This window comes from Rousettus aegyptiacus, unplaced genomic scaffold, assembly GCF_014176215.1.
Source record: "Rousettus aegyptiacus isolate mRouAeg1 unplaced genomic scaffold, mRouAeg1.p scaffold_m13_p_4, whole genome shotgun sequence".
Taxonomy (NCBI): domain Eukaryota; kingdom Metazoa; phylum Chordata; class Mammalia; order Chiroptera; family Pteropodidae; genus Rousettus; species Rousettus aegyptiacus.
In genome coordinates this window covers 45,811,484-45,832,082 of record NW_023416307.1, presented here as the reverse complement: position 1 = coordinate 45,832,082, position 20,599 = coordinate 45,811,484, and the positions used below count along the sequence as shown (strand labels likewise).

The window sequence follows — 20,599 nt, the reverse complement described above, 5'->3', positions numbered from 1 at the left end:
GCTAAAGTAGTTTCAGTCTAAACAAGAAAGGGAACTTTCTCCCTGTGTGCACTAAGATTTCTTTCCTATTTCTTCTAACCCAGTAGGCACACATTTGTTCCGAATCACTCTTGATGTTCTTTTCTTGGACAGAAAAACTGCTCCACTTACTTTACAACATCTCCAAGAAAAGATAAAGGTAAAAAAAAAAAAATATCTCTGTCTGTAATAAACCACATTCTTAGAAAAATGATTTTATTAGGTTTAAAAATTTTTGGAGGGTAATCATTCGAAATATCAGGATATCAACATTAGCAAAATTATTATTATGATCATTGTAATTATAGTGGTAGCAGCTGCAGCAGTGTTATTAATTTTTCACAAAGCAAATAGGTTGTATTCAAGTGAATGATTCCTTCTTTTTAAGGCAAATATTGGTCGAAGGTTAAATTTAAAGGTAAGTTCACAAAGTTTTGAAGGTATTTTAATTTAAAAACTGTTGGTATTTTACTTAAAATGCTGCAAAATTGCCTATTCAAGGACAAACACCTGAAGGAGTTACTGTATCTTCCTCAAATCTTTAGTTTATTCTCAGCAAAATGTCATTATCATCATTTTCCAATGAATTTAGAAATATTTAGTAATGTGTAAATATTTTAGAAACATGCTTATTTAACAATTATAAAAATTCTGTTAGGTTGATATTATTATTCCTTGTTTACAAATGAAAATCTAAGGATGAATGACAACATGTGACTTGCCCAATATATATATTTTTGACTTGAGTGCATTTATTATGAGGAATTTATTCAAAGCAAATAAAGTTGTACAATGGGAAAAAAAGCTAAATAGCACATAACAAAATCACCAACTTTGACCTACCTGACTGACACTGAAGCTGCCAAGATCATTTATTGTACAGTCACCATATATCTCTTTAGACTCTACAGCTCTTTACAATGCAAAGGCTATTTCAATCTTAGATTGTTTTCTTTATGAACTTCATGTTTTCATTCTAGGGTAAGGAACTCTTAGATAGCAAAGTAATATCCCAGAATAAAAGAAAAATGGCAGACTTGGGACTGAAGGTGGAAGTAAGAATGCAAAACTTATATCTTGAGGAATCATAGTATGTTACTGTTGGAGGCGACTGTTCCACAGGTATTATTTATTCAAGGTCACACAGAAAGCTGTCAACAATCAGATCTCCAGACTCAATAGAGCGCTCTTTCTTTTATCCTGCTAGACAGTATAGTACTCTTTCCCATGTCCTGGTATATAAATGAGATCTGCCTGAACTCCAGGAAATAGGTTAAAAATACCCTTGCTCAGTTCAAGTTGAAATCAGAAAGTGAGCCCTTCCAGGAGAAACACTATTGGAATTGCAATCCTTTTTGACTGTATGATTTTAGAAGGGCAAGTTTCCCTTTCTATTTTTATGAAAAAAGTCATCCAAAAAATATTAGTTCTGCAATATATGATTACTAATGTAAACACATTGTTTATTGAAAATGCTGGTGCTCAAAAACACAGTCTTTAAGAGAAAGGGCTACTGTTGATTTTGCAAATAATAAGCTTGTGTGAACTGGCTATCATTTCAGTAATTGGACCATCATCATATTTACATTTCTATAATTAGTCATAATACTTGTATCAAGTTAGGTCTCTAGTTTAATGCAGTCATTATTATCAGTCAGTTAATAATAAGTTTGAATTACTCTGATATGTTTGGAAAGCATTAATTTTAAAATAATACATTTCAAAAGAAGGCCTAATCCCAATCTATCGACAATTATTGAACATCCACTTTTGGCAAGGAAAAGAGACCATGAAGAGGTGGAATGCATAAACCTCACCCTTAAAAAGCTTACAATAAAGCTGAATAAAGTGCCTTAATAATATAGAGCTCAATATATAATAATACATGATAATAAATGACATAATATATGACAGTCCAGGAGCTTAGAAAAGGGAGAGGTTGCTGCTAACAAAGGAAAGACTGAGGACACGCCACTTTCTTTAATAAAAATAAAGTTCACTATATTCAGCAATATTTTATCTATAAGAATGAATTTTAAGATTTAAGTAAGAACTTGAATGCAGGTATCTGAGTCAGTTTAATTTCATTTCCATTAACACTTAAGGTCTTATTAGCCATAAATTTCGTACGACCTCTAGGATTTTATTCTCTCACAAATCTATTTTCCTCTCTGCTTTTCTCTCAATGTTATTTTTTATCTACAGAAAGAAATTATATTCCCTTCAGTATACTACATCTGGTTTACAGAGGATATTTGGGGAACTATAAAATATTTGAATTAAAGTTTGGACTCACTGTCACTAGCTTCTTCATGTCACACCATCATTTTCTCACCTAGAAAAGCAAAGAGAAAAAAAAAGGAGCTGAGCACTTTAAAAATTGGTATTACTTCCTATAAAAGGTTTGTTCTCTTCACTGGGCAGTCATCAGTTCAACCATTTGCTTATCCTTTCTGAGGGCTAACGCCATTAACAATAGTTTAACTTTTACTAATTACAAAGGATTTTTTTTTAGGCGAGAAACCCAGCAAATGTACTGAGTGGGAGACCTCGTCTCATTTGCTAGTCGAAGTTATAGGAGTCATAATGGAGAGATTCCTAATGATTCCAGAATAATCCTTGGAGAACTTTTTCTAGTGTTAGTTGGGGTGGTAGGTCCCTTAACAAGAAAGTGAATAGACTCGCTACAAAAAGTACAGTTTTAAAGACAAAGATTACTTCTATACACTCTGTTCCACCTGCATATGCAACAAAAATCTCAGAGCTTTTTATGAAGCACACCAATTATGTGTTTAGTAGATGAGAGGCAGTAGAGCAAGCAAAGTACAGCAAAAGCACAAACTTTGAAATCAAGGGCCATCACTGCTTCTAATCAGCTAGTAAGTCACTGAGTAATTAATGTGTAGAAAGGCAGTGAAATGCAGTGGTAAGAGGATGGCTCAGGGAACCCGATATCAGCATTTCAGTCCCGGCTCCACCTCTTGTTAGCTGAGACTTTCAGAGATTACTTTACTTCTCTGTGCCTATATTTCCTCATCTAACAATTAAGACAAATAACACTATATATACAGTAGGTTTTATTAAATGTTAAATGAGTAAATACGGTTGTGTTCTTAAAGCCAGGGCCTAGCAAAAAATAAGCATTGGAGAAGTGCTTATTATTATTATTACCAGTTTATTTGACCCACACCTTCCTCATCTATAAAATGAAAGATAATACACTTACCTCATAAAATTGATATTATAACTAAAGGAATGATATAGGTAGAGCACTTAATACAATACCAGCACACAGTGGATCCACATTTTTTCTATTACTGTTGTTGTAATTATTATATAAAGCATTTATTTTATTAAAATATGATATTTTAAAATATAAATGATTGTATGATCTGTTTGAGTGTCCAGTTAAATAATATGCATGCCAATACACTCATGGTTCTTTCTGCAACTAAATCAGGTTGTGGTCATGAAAGCTCCAGGTAATTCTCTTTTCAGAGTAGCAAAGGAGCCTAAAGTATCGCTAGATAATTAAGTGCTCTTTAATAGTACAACTGGGCAAAGAAAAAAAAGTTTACCTTAGTCTCGAAAGATTGACCTCATATATGTCACCTCTCTTTTGAAGGAATGACTCTCTTGTGTGACTAATTCATCAAGGAAAGGTCAATGAAGACATTACTTTATAGTGGAAATAGGTAAGGAAGTAATACAGCAGAGAGAAAAATGTAACAACTTGGTTCATAGGAGATGCTGTTTGGATAAATCCACAGGGAAAACTCCATTTTCCTTTACTTCAGGGGGTCTTTTGGCCCTGGTAAAAGATATTTCTAGGAGTAATCTTTTTAAATTATTTTTCTCCATCAACCTTTAGCAGTAGTTTTGGTCTGCATAGAAACAAAAATGGGACAGAGGGCCAAGATAAAGTACAGTCTCATGAGTTACTTTCTGACATGTAGGCCAAAGTCTATTCCAGGTACTGGAAAGGTACATGTCCTGCCTTAGACAGAAAATATTCAAATTGAACTTAAGAGGAAGAAAGAACCAGATATTACAAATTTGGCAATCTCATCTAAAGAAATGACTCCTGCGTACAACAGGTAGCAGAACAAGAAGAAAGCAATGTATTTGTTCTGAAAGAATTTTTGCCACTTCGCTGAAGTGGATATACTTGAAACTGGATAACTTTCATTGTTTCCAGACACGCGGTCAGACAAAGAAATATAAACAGTGCATTAGGTTGTTCTAATGGATTCTCTTTCTTCTTAAATGGTGTGTCTAATCTATTCAGAGTTTCTTAAAACAACAATAAATTATCTTGGATCCACTACTTTTTAAGTTCATGCAAATGAATTAACTGCTTTAATATGATTTACTGATGACATTCAATTAGAGATATAGATTACACCCTGGCTCTTTTAAGAAAAATACCTTCTCATGTTTGTTCCATAGACACTTAATCAATACACTTTTGAATTAGAGAATAACTATTTTTTCCCAATTACGAGAAATATGCTGACATTTTCAGTGAACCATCTGGGCCTAGGTTAACTAGAAGCATATATGTATGCAAATATCAAATGTGGTATTTCCAGATAATATATTTGTAAGGGCATATTGATTAGTAGTAGCTAAAAAGATGAAAAATTTGTCTGCATGGTGTTAATAACAGATTGATATTGGCAAAAATGTTGAGCTTCATTTAGCATACTTTGTTGAGTCGAACAAAAACAAATATTAATCTTTTGGATTAATTTCACTGTGACTATGAATTCAGTTAGTTACTAGAGCATGCTTAGACCTAATCTCCCTTCCACTTCATGGTAGAAAGAAGCAAAGCTTCTTAAGTGAAGAAATTAAATTATGGTATTCCCGAAGCAATCTTCAAAGGACTTTCTTAGTACATTGGACATTCCAACATCAAACTTGCTGGTAGAAGACTTGGTTAGATTCAACCCTAGAATTTTAATACAAGCAGAATGAAAACTTACTGTCTTCTTTCCCTGAGGTAACTGGGAAATTAAGGCATCTAAATCTTACTCTCAAACTACCATTATCAACAAGAAACACAGAGGACCCCCCAGGTACCCTAAGATGACACTTTAAAAGAACTGTTTTCTCCTTTTATTGGCATTTCTTGGTTAATATTGAATGATTTAAATAATTATTTTAACATAATATTGCATATTGAATGCAGAGATCTCAAACCTTTTTACCTTCCCCCTAACCTATAACTTTTCATGTCTCTGATAAAAATTTGACATAAATAGGGAATATTTAACCTATTTCATATCAAAGTAACACAGACAACTAAATGTCATTAAAAGGAATTTATTAGCTTTCCCAGCAACATTCTTCCAAGCACAAAGATATATGCAAACATAGTCGTGTTTCATGACAGGAAGTTAAATAAATGTGAGATCGAAGAAATTATTTTTGTAATTCTTAAAGTATTTAGTCAAGAAGTCATAAAAATCTATAGCATGATGAGATTCTTTAGTACGCATGCTAGCTTGATTCCTTAATTTCTCAATTTAGAAAATCTCAGGGATCAACAATGTTGGATTAATGAAGATCACCCAGCAGAATGTCAAACAGAATTCATCTTTACAGGGCTGAGGAGAAGCCACCACACTGAAGTCTTTTCTAGAGGAAAACACAAGTGTTCTATCTTTCCAGCAATATAAGAGATGAGTGTTCCAAAAGAGAAACAAAATATGAGAAGGCATATTTCAGATGACTGAATCTTCTTAGATGAAATTAAATAAAATAAATATAAAGCCTGTTTTAACTTAAATCATAAATTAAAGATCATAAGGATGATTTAGTTAATGCTTATGGATTTCTCTGTAAGGAATATTTCGAGAGAAGGAACTATTGCATAGTCATGTTTGAATTTTCACAATATTGTAGGGACCTAGTACATGGTTAGTGTTTAGTAAATTTTTAGATTTAATCGTGTTATTTATCTTGATCTTCTATTCTTTACTATAGTATCTGACTACAATATGTACTTAAATGCTTAATTTTTTTTACTGAATAAATGATGATAATATAAACAACTACTGCGTTTCGATTCCATGTGTATCTATTGAACATTTGATGCCCAGTATCATGGTCATCCTTGGGTGTTAGTAAGTTGAAACTAATTTCAAAGACAGAATAGAACCTCCTTAGTTATCAAAGCCTGCTGCATATTTTGTTCATAATATTAGCTGTTTCAGTCTTACCCTTTCCCATCACTGAAATATGACAGAACTCCCACTTGCTCTCCATTATAGGAGGGCTTCAGCCATTTAAGTGGGTGTAGTAAATAATAGAAAGTAATTCTACCATTCCATCTTATATATAGATTGGGTCAAAGAAATGCAAGATGATAAATGAGGACCAAGTGTCTACAAACACTCTAAGATTAGGGAAATATTATGCTCGGGAGTGGAACAAACATCAGAGTCCATGCTTGGCTTCTCAAGCATGACAGAGTGTTCTTTCATGGGTGTGTTGCCTTTATGGTTGTATAGTGTAAAAGAAAAGAAGCTCCAGGTGCCAACATGACCTCCTTGCTATAGGCCCCTTTAGCAAAGCCCTCTTCACTGAGGGAAGTCTTGGGAAAGATACTGTTGATGTACATATTTACCTTTGTCTAACAGGATGTCTCAGCTATAAAAACATTTCATTGAGCAAAGACTGAAATATTTTAATGAGACATATTCATTAAAATAATATGTTTTAATTGGCTTAATATGTAATAAACACATTGAGCATCTATTATGTACTTACATAATGCTTATAATTATATGTACAATTTCTCTCTTAATTCTACTATCAATCCTACAGGATACAAGTGGAGAAATTGAGGCTTAGAGAGAAGAAATAACTTTATAGATTTAGTTAATGGTGGACTTTTTAATTGAATATTTTGAATAGCCATTTTCAGATGGTGATCCTGACTATCCTCTACACTAGTTCTCTCTTCCAACACACACACACACACACACACACACACACACACACACCACTCTTACCAGAATGATCACACTAAAGAAGAGATCTGACAATGCCTTCATTATTGTTAAAAAAAGAGAGAGTTTAGTGACCCACACTGCCACTCTTTTTTCTGCTGAATAACCATCACTAACTACCCAGTGATCATCAGAGAAAGTGCTCTGTTTTCCATTCAAAGTGCCTCATAATCTGGCCCTAACCTGAAATGGTTCCTTTTCATGTATTTCATACCTCAGCTAAACCCATCCTCCAGCATATTTTCAGCAATTTCTCACCTCAGGACTTTGTTAACGTGATTTCCTTATTTTGAAGCACTTTTCACCCAATTCTACAACTGGCATACAAACCTATTTCTCTTTAAAGACACAATTCAAATTTCATTTTATTTAAGACATCAAAGGACTGAGGGAAGATTCAAATACTTTCCTTAAGTCTTAAAAGATAAAGATAAAACCTTGAGGTGAACACTGTAAAAGTTAAAGGCAGTGGTTGATGAAGATAAAAATAAAAAATAAATAAACCAAGTTGTGCCACAGTGTACAGACAGTAAATGCTAAGAAATGAACAAATGAGTTCTGTTTGTGAGGCTGTTCTTTATCTGTCCATGTAAGACATGTATGTTGTCAATCAGTTCTTACAGCTATTATAATAGTGTTCAAATAAAGGTATACGTTCTTTGAAAACTTTCATCTCTGAAAATTTTTATTAGCTATTTCTCTTCCTTTCTCCTCCTCAGGATTTTATCTATAATTCACTAAAGTCTAAAACATCAGAGGATATAGTTCTTGTCTTTTTCCTTGCATCAACTAATTAAAGCACTATAACAACTCAAGGAAACCATTAGATACATAGAATTGTATAATAATACTTGCATATATGTCTAACACAGTTTAGTGAATAAGAATAATTTATTAAACATGCTTTTATAGCATATTTATATATGTCAAGCATTACATTGTGAAGAAAAAAATATATCAGACATTTTCTACATTATTTTAGGTCTCCCAATATAGTCAATAGTAGATGCAAAAGCCTTTTGAAAACTAAAATGTTTCATACATGGAGGGAATTATCATCATTAAAGGTTTATAGGAAATTCTCATATTAACTTTTGAAGTTAATGCCATATCAGCCTCCATATGCTTAACAACAACTTGTCCTTTAGAGCAGCTCTGTAAGTTTGCACAATAAGACCCACTGCTTGTTGGCCTCATTTGGCATGGCTTTCTTAATTTCTTATAAGTTTGCTCAGTCCCAGTGTCAATAGTGAGGTTTATCCAAAGTATATAATCAGCAACATCTCACTATTAATCAATATCTAGGCGTTTTGGCTTTTTAAAATCTTAAAATCAGTACTATTGTTTTTTATAGTTTGCCAGAGAGCTTTCTGGAGTCATAGTTAAAATGTGGATCCATTCATGCATGATTCTTCTTGAGGATAGCTTCCCACAGTGGTATTGGGAGAAGAAAGAAGTTCTTAATAGATTAAAATGAGCAAACACTGACTTCTGACTGCCCATAAAGTTGTCAATTACTATAAATTAAAACTTCGACTTTCTTCACTAGTGTCTTCACTCAGATTTAAGTGTCAACATCACAGGAGAGGTAATAGGCTAATCATTAGTGTTTCCTTTTTAATTATTAATTTAATATTAGTTTGTGGCCATCCTGGAATTGCCCCTACATACATTTACTGGAAATTGCATATTTAGAAAGCACATTTTTTTCATAGTTTTAGGAATATTTTATTTTCAAGTCCTTTTACTATTATATGGCTCACACAATAAACATTTGATTACCATGTTTTCATTTTCTGTTCCTTGCTACCCATGGTATGTTTAGACCGCTACTTCTCTCACAGCAACTGGTATGCACTCAGGAAACATAGTTTAATTTTAATGTATTAAAATAAAAATAAAAACTCTTATGAAAACAAATGTGAGCCTACTTAAGGAAGTTCATCTTCTCGAAAGTAAAAATAAAAAATGATGAGTTTTAAGGTTTGCTTTAAATTTTTGGAAAATTTTTCAGGGCTTTTTGAAGAGTTTTAAAACCATTTGAAAACCAGGGGAGATCCATAGAAGCAATATGACTTGGCTAAGGTGACTTGTCAACTTAGCGGCAAAGCCTAAGCCTCCTAATGCTGTATTAATTCACTTCACTATCTCACATCAACTGGGTCCTTAAAAACCTCACTTTTTGAATTCATAAGAGTATATGGTCTTCTGACATTTGTGGTTGAAGTGAAATGCAAACGCACAATGAAAGATATGACTTTTCAGATTCTCTAGATACTTTTTCTGACCACCTAGATATTATATGTATCTTACAAGGAACATAAAAACCTAATTGACATGAAGAGTACATATTGTACCAGAACTCTTGAGGAAGTGATTTAAGAGGAATTCTGAAGGATAATTATGCGGTAGCCACAAGTTGGTGGTAATGGGAAGAGTGATATAGGCAGAGAGGATGAGCAATATCCCTAAAGCTGGAAATCTCTTGGCATTTGTAAGTATTTGAAATAAAGCCATCATGGCTAGGGCATGATGAGGGAAGTAAAAAAAAAAAAAGAAAAAATAGTTAGATATCAGCCTATGTGGGCCTTGTGGACTATGTTGAGAATTTACATTCTACCTTTTGTTGTTATAAAACAAACAAACAAACAAAAAAACCCTTAAAATGTTTTAAGCAGGAAAGTACATATTGTAATTTTCAGAAAATATCCTTCTAAGTTCTCTATATGCATTATATGTAAAGAGTGGATAGAATGGATATGAGCTTATCAGGTAGGAAGCTACTGTGATTACCTATGAGGACATGAGTGTTTGGAGACTAGAAAGCTGACAATAAAATTGGAGAGAAATGCACACACTTAAAATTTTGCTTGTATGCAGAACCAACAGATTTAGAATGTGCTTCTCTGGTTAAAAGGATTGGAAATGTTCATCTAATGTTAGGTAATCAAATAATATTGTTTCTAACTTTGGACTGCCTTTTGTATTTCCTTCTTTATCCAAATATAGGACACTATCAGCATCTCATAAACTATCAAGGAAGCTGTTTTATAGCCTTTTTTCTGCTCTTTGGGCCACAAAAGTCTTTAGTATGGTGTCTATGGAATAAACCTCCCTTATGTCCATATCTTCACTTATCCACTCAACAGTTATGAGAACATGGACAACTCATAAAACTTCTTAAATATCACTTCCACGGGATAAGTTTAACACTCTCCATTCACCTACTCCCAACTTAATTTGCTGTAAGGCTTAATAAGGTAACATAGATAACCTAGTTTTTTTTTTTTTTTTAAACATTCTAATCACACACACCCTCCAAAAGTAAAACTACTTCGAATATATTAGAAAAATGTTTTAAGGCATTATACACACAATGAAATTGTTGGAAATGTCTTTTCTTCCAATATGACCATCCTAGGGAGAAAGACTAACATTATGCCAAGAGTCTAAGCAAGTCATTTTACTGGTAACAAGTCTACCCAAGTACATGGAGAAGTCAATCCACTTTGGGGTCCCCACTCTTAAACATGAACAGACAACTGCCAAGGGTAGGCACATATCTGAGGAAAATCTCTAACATTTAAGAAACAAAAACAAATAGAAAAAAAGGAACTTGAAAGAAATAGAGTTTTTGTGAAAAAAAAGTAAATTTAGGAAGAATTATAATCATCTTCAGAGCAATAAGAAAAAGTTATAGAAATTAAAAATATAAAATAAAAATATATAAATATAAAATATAAATATTATATGTATATAATAGCAAAAATGAGGCACTCAACAGAAAAGTAACAACAAAAACCAATTTAGGAAATGACATAAAAAGAATAGTAAGAGAAGAGGAAGAAATGGAAAATGGGAAAGAATGAAAAATCTAGAAGATTAGTTTAGGAGGTCAAACATAAATGAGAGGAGTTCTAGAAAGAGAAAAAAGAAAAAAAAGAGGAGAGTATAGTACTTATTAAAGATGATGGGAAATTTGTCTATAAATAAACATACAAATTGATATAAAATAGAAAAAATCTAAATTGAAGAACTATAAGAACATAGGATACAAAAAGAAAAATCTTAAAAGCTTTCAGAGAGGAGAAAAATTAAACTAGAAATCATAATATATAAGATTGGGATTCATAATATCTAGGGACTTCTCAATGAACAACACTGGCAGTGAGAAGAAAATTAAACAAAGCATTAAAAATTTTTAGTTAAGTAATAAAAAAATTTAAAATTTTAATTCAGACTAATTGAAAATTAAATATTTTAGTTCACAAAAAATTAACAAGAATCATTCTCAGAAAACTTCTGATTTTGTCTTCCACTGCAGTAGAGAATCAGGTGATCCAATATAGGTCACAGGTAAGAGAAATACCAGAATTATGAGGAAGGGCAATCCCAGGATAACAAACAAGAGACATAAAGAGCAACCATCCTAGATTTAAGCAATGTGACCCACAAGACACACTAATGGCTGTCACCACTAAGACACCTTCTGTTCTGGTGAGCCTGATTCAGATTTTTATCAACCTGGACCAAGTGCTGATCTACTCTATCACTTCTAGTCACTTTTGTTAACTGAAGACATTCACTCTGCTGTACTGAAATTTCCTGAGAGCTAGAAGTTGGCCATGTTGAGCTTATAAGAAAAGTAAAATAAAATCTCATTCCCCTGATATCCAGTATCCAGCTCATTTTTTAGATCTGTCATTTGCCAAACTTTGGAACTATATTTTCTAAGGCTCATTCATTGTTTTTCCTTCTGCGTTCCCCCAAAGAAACACATATACCTTCAAAGGGAAGCTGAAAATCAAACTATTACCCAGACTCTGCCTAACTTATCATCTTCTAGGATACTTGTTCTTATGACAACATGGTTCTTCTTTAGACCTATTGTGCTTTCTAATCAATTTCTATGAGACTTCATATTTATATAAAAATAATTAGAAAACAAAGAAAAATCATCGAGAAAAACAGATAAGAGATGTGAAGTAAAGTCCTTAGCATACTTACTGATATGTAGTAAGCTCTCAATAAATCACAAGTACAATTATTAAAATTTTATGTAGTCCTTCCCTTCTCTGGTATCAGTATTTTCCTGAAACACAGTTTGGGTGAAAAACCTGTTAAATAGTCATATAATGATTTGGTTATGTGGCGCATGTGCATAAAATGAACTTTCTATACTATTGTGGAGCACAACAAATTTAAAATTCCTTGAAATGTTAAGAACAGTAACAAAAACCACTCAATTATATTAATGTCCATAAATAAGTTATATGTTAATTCTAATAAAAATATTCAATGAATGATATAAATAAAGATTTAGTTCATATTCAAATAATTATGTTCATGTGCCACATATACAAATACAAACTAGATGAAAGATGTAGTAAAAAAAAAAAACTTATTCCAGTAATCAAGAGACCTTGAATCTAGTTCTGAATCTGTCACTACCTAATTAATCAAGCTTGGTAGGGTCACTTCCTTCAGGGTAGCAGATTTCTTGTGTGAAAAATTAAAACTGGACTTTGTGTTAGACTGTGCCTTGTCAACTTGACTAGAGTGGGAACTACATTTCCCTATTCCCTTTTTCTGTATGGCCAAAAAAGGAACTGGTCTGAGATTTGGAAGGTTAGAGTAAAGCAGGTACCATTACTTTTGGAAGGTTGTCTCAATCTGGCAAGGTGTTAAGCAGATGCATAGGTACCCAGTAGACCTTGGCTTATGTATATACTCTTCTATTTTGCTTATAGTTCACCTTTCCCACTGCTAGCCTTACTGCCCAGGGATTGGGCTGCAGACTCACAGAGATAGCAGGTACACCAAAGCATAACTTTCTGAGAGATGTTTTCCATTAAGTTCCCCACCAGCTTTCTCTGCTGTGGTCCTAATTCATAAACTGAAAGTGTTTGATGTCTCGGATTACCATGAAATCTTCTATTTGTCCACTAATATCAATGCTTAAGGTAGCATGATCAGAGATCTTTTCTCAGATCTTTCTGTTCTTCTCTGGACTGTCGCTTCTTTAGTTCTGCCCACATTTGGATAAGGTCTGATTCCTGTAATAAATCCCTTATTCACATAATACCTGTAGTAGCTCTGTTTCCTGGATTTATAAAATGCAATGATGAGCTCTAACGCTTCTTCAAAATCTGATGTTCTAGTATTCTCAGATCCCATTTCACATGATATTGTGTGACCTGTATATATCTCAGTAAATATCAGGAGCGGATTCAAGCTCATTTATCTGTTTCTAGCAGACAATAGGGAAGTTAAGACATATCGTAAATTTTCATGTGACTTCTCAGAACACCTACAGAGTATTCAATTCTAGGATTTCAAATATATAACCAATAAAAGGGTTTAAAACGATTGCACGTAGATTAGGCTCACCTGCATAATAGTATATATTTGGAACACGAGTCCTTGAAAAAGAAATTAAGTAAGAAATAACAAACACTCCTATTCATGTTTCTTAAGTACACAAAGATAAAAAGGAGACTAAAGATTTGTTCAGTGGCCGAAGCCACAGCTGAGCTGTCCCACCCTCAGCTCCTTCCCATTAGCCCTCCATTGTTGCAAAAGTATTTCACTTGTACCTAAAAGAGAACAATATCTCAGAAACTATTCCAAGACAATAAATCAAGAAAGCTGGTTTGTCCACATTTTTTTCTTTTCTTTTCATTCTTGAGGTAAACCTCCCACAGAGAAAGTTATATCATGCGAGGGATTCAACAAAATGAATGAAAATATATTTATGTCACTCATGGATTACTTTTTTGTGGCATAGTTCCAATCAACAGCCCTAGAGGGAAAAAAATGTGTGTGTATGTGTTGTATGGTTTCTTAATTTTGTAATTGCAGCTGCTCAAACATTTATCATTTCATGTTATAAAATAAGAAATTCACTGAAGCACAGAGAAGCAGCATATTCTTCCATCAGTTTAGCATTTGTTCCGGGATTTAAGCAAAATAAATTAAGAGTGTATGTGGTTTTCACATAAACTAATTTGACTTCTTCAAATCAATTCCAAAATTATCCTGTCTTTGCCACTTTCTTCAGCTAAAAGCATTATCAATTAATCTTTGCATGCCACATTAGTTGTAAAAGTTAATATTGGCATTATTTTACAGTTTGCAAAATGCTTTTATGTACATGAAATAGATCAGCAAAATATAGTAGGAAGACACTGGTTTTGGCATCCAAAGATCCATACCATCTGTAAAAACAGAATGGGTTTGGTGGAGGTGGATCATAGCTACTATTTTGAGCCTAGGGTTTCTTACAAAATTTCTGCAAAGCTTAAATGAGATCATACATGTGAAGGTGATTTGTGGAAGTTCTGGAATGAGACAGACAAAGGGCATTAAATCAATTTGCATTTTTACAGATTGCATTAAATAACTCACTCCAAATTAAACAGAGGTGTATCAGGGTCAGAAAGCCAAAATTTTGACTCCAAATACAATATTATTTCCACTCTCTCTCACAGCCTCTCATTCATTGGTTTTATTTTAAAGCAAAACTTGTTTTTCTTTTTGTTTTGTTTTGTTTGTTTTGTTTTTTTAATGACTACATCATTTCATGTAGAAATTTGAAAAGAAGTAACATATTTAAAATATTAAGAGATTAAGAAAAAGGAATTGGAATCCGAATTTATTGAGTTTAAATCTGAGCTTTCTCTCTCACTAGATTTGTGACTGAGTACTTTAACTTCTTTCAATATTAAGGAACTTCTCAATTTCATAGTTATTAAAATCAGGATGCAATTATCATCAATAGCATATGGCTGTTTGGAAGATTATATGAGTCAGCACATGTAAAGCACTGAGAAAAGAGTTTTAAGAAGTAGTCAATAAATGTCAGCAATTTTCATGTAAACAGCCCATAGCATTACTATGTTAATGTGACTTGCCATCAATAGGCATAACAATGTGACTAGTATCCTAGAATCCCTGAGCATTGGAGATGAGGAGAAAAGTACATGTGTGGGATAATGCTGACCTTATCACCAAAGCCTGAGCAGAACTTCTAAGAAGCTTCAGCTTCAGAATAAACAATACTATTCATTTCTAGAAAGTCCAGAATTACATTTGAATAAAGGCACGCATTACTTATTTATTCCCTTTTCAGTAAAACTGTAGGATTCTTGGAAGGGGTAGCAATGACTAGAAAATAAAAAACATACAAGATGAATTCTATTCTATATTTATAGTTCTCTAGAAGCTTAATTAATGAAAGTCCTTTGATATAATATAGCTATAGTAAATGCTGTACACCAGAAGCACAAATCCTAGAATATTATGGTGGGAAGGGAATTTAAGGTCTATCTGGCCACACCAATTCCCATCCCATTCAATAATTAACATTCCTCTCCAGCATCACCTATAAGCAATCTTCCAGCCACTACTTAATGTTTTGAAAGACAGAAAAATTCTCACTTTCCAAGGAAGTTCTCTTACCATCTAACAGTAATAGAGTTTTAGAAAGTTTTTCTTTACTTAAAACAAAATTTTGTTTCATAGCCACTTGTATTAATAGGAACCAATTCCTTGTCCAAAGAGAATAATAATATTTTCTTAACAAGTTTATATTTTATAAACAAAATACCATAAAATGTAAGTTGTTATTAGTAAGCATTATAAAATAAGCTATATTTGTGTATTGTGAAATGGTTCTGACCTCGATAGTCCTGAAAATAAATATCTGAAGTTTCTTGTCATTATCTTTTACTTTTCACACTCGATATGACCCACACCTACTCTCATTTTTGACGAAGCACAGGTCCAATTTATACCTTTCATAAATGAACCCATAGTTTAGTTTGAGTGGACATTTGTATTCTCCTGCTCAAATTCATTTCTTAATGACAAATTTGTTTCTAATTTACCCTATTCTGACCTAGGTTTTCAGCGCTGTTGGAGAAGGTCATTGAGAGAACATGATCATTTGTTGACTTGCGAGCTGGACCTAGGCAATGGGAAATTCCTTACTCCTTCTCCCTAGCCTCACTGTTCCCATAGCCAGAGCTATTTCAAGGACAAAACATTGAGAGAGTAATGTTGCTGAGGCCATCTAGATTGTATATGTGACTGAATTCCACTAAGGCCTCTACATAAAATTTTAAGGTTCTAGTGGGTAGGTGTGAGGATTTTTTCATCTTGCAGCCACTCAAGACAAGCCTTGTATACAAGTTTTCTACTTATTAAAACTGCCACCTATCAATCTGGAATAGTCTGCCCCTTTCTTAGGTCTCTCTTTGCCCTGTGTATGTGTGTATGTGTGTGTTGGGGGTGGGGGGAAGTTTTAGATTTCACCCAGGAAAATTCTGAGGTTGTGAGCCAACAATTGGTGAGCCAGTCACGAGACCAGAGAAATTGATCCTTGAGGAAAAAGGCAGACTGGGGGAAATCTCAGGCTGGCCATAGACCTATATGGGGAGAAGTGTCCCATATGCTAGATATTTGGGACTGCTATGTGAGTAGGGGGATTCCCCCAAAACACTGGCTTGTCTAATGTGTTTTTTGAGAAACTTCATATAATGCACTGTTGCAAAGAAGGGAAAGGAATGGCGGACACAGTTGGCTGTCCTTCACTATCGGCAGTTCAGTTGACCATTTCTGGCCAACTAAAGTCGGAGATCTAATGAGAAAGTTGTAAAGAGAGCCAAGGTGAGAGAAGAACATGAGCTTATTCTCTATTTTGCTGGCTTCGAAGCTAGCAGACAAGGTAGGAGAGCAAGATATTAAATTGGAGGCCTTAGCAGGGCGTTTTGCAAAGCTAGGGAGGCGCAAGCTGCCATGGATTACAGTCAGAGCACTTGTGACAAAGCCTGACAGAGATGTTAAGAGGTGGAATTCCTTGGAAAATGAGTAGAGAGCAGAAGAGGATGTTACGGTGATTGACAGTAAAATGGACAAAGCACCACATGCTGTTTGACCCCAAATACAAAGGAAAATTTTAAATAGTAATTACCTTAGACTTCTGATAAAGGAGAAGTATACCTTAAAACTCCTAGGAGAAAAACATTCTTTCTCTGTCCCTCGAAAACATAAACTTTATCATGTCTTTGAAATGTAAATACTCCAAGGAAATAACTAAACCACTACCCACAGAGACTGAAGGAAAAAGTGGTAAAAAGCGGGATTTTAAAATATAGACTGCTATAGAAGCTCCCTGTCCCCAAATCTTGCCACAGTGTCAAAAAAATTACTCATCAAGAGCAAATACAAACCTGAAAGTCTTCTCCAGAAAAATTAACGAAAAGTGTTAGCCATGTAAATTGACAACCTAAATTTGACATAATTTAGTTTCCATGGTTATTTATAAACGAGTGAGTTTTGTATTGTACCTGATTCATGATTAAAAATTTTGAATGGAAGCTATAGAATCTCTGTTTGTGTCTGTGGAAGTATGTTATGTATCTGTGATATTTTTCTACCTTCAGATGGTATTGACAAATTAATGTATAAAGGATCTCTATTTAATTGGCTTAAAATAAATGCTTATATAAATTAAGTATTCCTGAAGCTCTCAGAAATATAGAAACTAACCCAAATGTTTTCCAGGTTCACATGATCTGGGATAATCTTCAATAAATAAAAGCTAGTTTAAGTTTGTTGGCTTAATAAAAATAGATATGTCTTCAGAGTTATCAGCATTAAATTTAATGTAGGCATACGATTTTTCTTCTACCTTTATTTACTAGTCATATAAATTCATGTCATCTCTGTTCTAAAATCTGTCAGCAAGAAAAGTTGTTTAATGTCTCATGAAATTTTCAAGAGTAATCTAAACATAATTGTTAAGAACAAGTGAATTAAATAGATGTAAACAGGTATGGAAAGTTGCGAAGAGAAAGAATCTTACCTTATATAATCAAGCTGCCAAAAATTGGATGAATTTGTTATAGGACTATTTAAAGAATAAACTTTAATATCGATTGTGTACTTATATAAAACTGAAATTTAATTTTCCTTTGTCTGCTAGAAGGACAAGTTTTCTTGGACTCTCAGCCAGCTCCTGGCAAGATATTATGAAAGGGTTTTCTTTACCTTTTAAGTAATCTGCTTAGAGAACAAAGATTTTATTAGGTCTTTAATTACTTTAGAAAACTGAATCTTCTTGGTACTAAAAGAGCAAAGTTTTAGTGACAACTATATAGCCTTCTGCATTTGCCTTAAAATATTGCCACTTTAAATACATGATTAAGTATTATTTCATGAGATCTGTGATCTTATTGAATTTGAAATTTTCACAAATGTCCCAAAATTCAAATCTACATGAAATTTTTTCTATTCTCCTTAAGTGTGATTTGTTCCTCTTCTCAAGTGGAAAGCATAGTTAATTTATTTTTAATCACTCTTTTTTTTCTAATAAATGTATTTTTGGCAAAATAATTTTCTCTAGATACTGTTTTGACCATATCCTAGATATTTTCATATATGGTATTATTATATGTTCAGTAAATAGTCAACAGTTCTCATACATGGGGGTTTATTTCTGGACTCTCAATCTCAGATGACTAGTATAGCTGTTATGCGATTTAATTACTTGTAATTTTAGATTTCAATTCCGCTTTAACTAACTTTTTTCTTTTTATTTGTCTTTCTTTTTTTATATTTTTTAAGTGGATAGTCTTTGGTTATCTTTTTGACTTTAATTTTACTATTATCACATTGTGGTCAACAAACCTGTTTTTACTTTTTTAAATTCATTAAAATTTTATAAATACTTCAGGGGGTTGAAAAATGTATGCACTCTTTTTGTTGACTCTATCTTCTAGCTTAGAAATTTAGTCTTCAGTTGTTTTCATTTTGCTATTTTAGCCCATATATATATATATTTTGGTATTACAATTGTGTTTTTATTTTTAAAGTCTATTTTTTTCTTTTCAAAACAGTTTGTTTTATGAATGCAGTATACTCAAAATTTATTAAAAGTTATTAATTATGCCTGGCTTTCTTCTGGTTTCTCAGTTAACACCTTGGACTTTAGTTATTTGACTTTTGATGTACATATTTGAAGTCATGATTGACAAATATTGAGAGTAGATAAAGAAGATTTTTCTCACTTCACAAGAAATCTCTATTAGCATGAATGTATGGGCAGATCTACGAGAAGCTCTACTCGGAGGTTTATTTCTCTGGCCATTGCCAAGTCTACATCTAAAACTGGGAACCAGTGCAGCTATCCTGCAACCAGGGGGGTGGCTATGTGAAGCCATGGAGACAAAGCCAACATACTAGTTATGTCAGAATGAAAAGATAAAAAAGCCTCTAGTCCTTGATGTTATTGTTGAGAAACTAAACAAATAAGCCTGGAGATGTTTTATCTATGGGCTTTTCATTTTATGAATTAATATATATTTTTAACTTTACTATATACTAAGAGTTAGATTTTTTGTAGTTAAACCAATATCCAAATTGATACACTATCTCTTACAATCCATTTTCGTAAATTATACATCATATCATGCTACTCTTCTACCTCCATTTCTCCAATTTAGAGTAAAATCCTCTTATTTAGAATAAAATCCACACTTCTTCCTGGTTCACAAAACCTTACATGAGCTGACTGTTTCCCTCTATGGTGTACTGTCTTATCATCACCCCACTTGCCTTCTTTTGGATCCTCAAACACTATAAGGTCATTGACGTCTTAGGGCCTTTGCACTAGCTCTTCCATCTCCTAGGAATGATTTACTCCAGATCTTTATATAGCAGATTACTTCCTGTTAACTCTCAACTAAATTATCAGCTTTACAAAGAGCTCTACCATAATTATCCAAATTAGAGAAGCCACCCAGATAGTTATCTACCATATTAACTTACATTAATTATTTGCACTGTATTTATCTCAATTTGATATATCTCTTCCCTTTTTTAAATAGCCTGATTTTCCTTTTGATAGTGTAAGTTCCATAAGAACAAGGTATTTACCAACTTGCTCACTGCAGTATTCACATTACTTAGAAGAGCACCTGGCATTTAATAAGTCCTCAATAAATAGTTGTTGAATAACTGAATGAGTGTACTGTTATTTTCCAGAAATGTTTCACCACTCTAATCATCTGGTAGTACTTTCTCTAATTATATGGCTATGGATGTATTTTTTATATATTTCATCATTTCAGTAGGATTTGGGAGGGAGAGGTAGATAAATGCATATATTCGGCATTTTTAGAGGAATCAGACACAATTTTTCTAAATGTAATCATCATCTTTGAACTTTTTAGTAATGTGAACACCACTGTTCACCTTAAAGTAATATGAATTTTTGACACTTCCTAATCATCTTAATTGCTGAATATAAATAGAGTCCCAAAAGAGCATGATACATGAGGCACAAATGCAGAGGTGCCTATTTAGCCCTTCCTACTCCAGAGTTATTAATTTGCTTTAAATAAATATAAAAATAAGCAGACTCTAAAGCTTAAGTATAGACTAGAAGTAAGATATGTCAGTGAGACACCTGTCAGAATGGCTATCATTAATAAATCAAAAAACAAGTATTGGAAAGGACGCGGAGAAAACAGGACCCTCATACATTGTTGATGGGAGCG

The 20,599-nt window shown here is 33.1% G+C and overlaps 1 protein-coding gene across 1 annotated transcript in view; it reads right to left on the bottom strand.

Moving 5' to 3' along the window:
• Window positions 1-2,332: 2,332 nt before the first annotated feature.
• Window positions 2,333-20,599, bottom strand: part of LOC107505912 (interleukin 1 receptor accessory protein) — a 182,334-nt gene continuing 164,067 nt past the window's right edge. Inside the window, exon 13 of the mRNA XM_036218692.1 lies at window positions 2,333-2,353. The gene's annotated coding sequence lies outside the window, so the exon portion shown is untranslated. The remainder of the gene's footprint in view (window positions 2,354-20,599) is intronic.